We start from the raw sequence: 1,008 nt of genomic DNA on the forward strand, positions 1-1,008 counted from the left end.
TGGATCAACGGCTTTTGTAGGAAAAGGGGAATGCAGTGATTAATTTGGGACCACTTTATGCGTGAATACCACACGTTTCATAAAATAACCAGGATTTAAGCTTTTGTGGAACCCACTTACGTACGGAGCTACTGCTTATGCATCAGCTAGCATCCCACTGGGTAAGGTGTTCACAGTTCAAAAAAAAGGAATTCTAACCGATATTTCCTTATCAAACACAGAAGTAGCATTCCACAATAACTCAAAGTATGCACTTCGACTAAAGGAAGGATTAGGCAAACTTTCAACATCTCATGGAAACACATACGACCCTCATACACTAGACAGAAGGAATGATGTGACAAACACAGTGAGACCAACATCTATCAGGAAGGGGATGTAGTACTGCTACATAGGCCAATGCTGCTCCCTGGAGTACACCGCAAGTTCCACCATCCACAGGGCAAATGCACACTCCGCGTGATGAAAGTTATCACACCAGCAAAATACTTCGGCAACAATGCACAATTCCACTCTCAACCAACCACCGTGCATCACACTAAAATGTGGCCTTTCGGATACGAAGATGTGGTATGTGCACTAAATAAAATAGCATGTGCAGTGTTCAAAATATGAAATGAATTAATGAATACTTTAGGCGAGAGGCGGTAAGCAGATTCGGATTTCGTTAAGAACTGGCCATCATCTGCCCTCAAGGAGGGTGTGTGCTCCCAACAGACATAATCTCGTTCACAGTGCCCCATTTATAATACCATTGACAATGAACGAACCTATCTAATCATTCTACACGTTCGAAAGGATTAAGGGAAGAGAAAGACATCGAATCGACTACAACATGATCACGCAGGGGCTGTGGCGTTAGTGTGGAGGAAGGTTAGAAGTGTATAGGCAGGACTGAATGGACATGCAGAAGAGAAGCACAAGCTGTGGAGCCTGATGAGCCATGGTAACGAAGTCAAACGACAAAATGAATCGTACAAACGTACAAACATTTGTACGCGCACACGT

Source organism: Echinococcus granulosus, assembly GCF_000524195.1.
Source record: "Echinococcus granulosus chromosome Unknown EG_S00305, whole genome shotgun sequence".
NCBI classification, from domain to species: Eukaryota; Metazoa; Platyhelminthes; class Cestoda; order Cyclophyllidea; family Taeniidae; genus Echinococcus; species Echinococcus granulosus.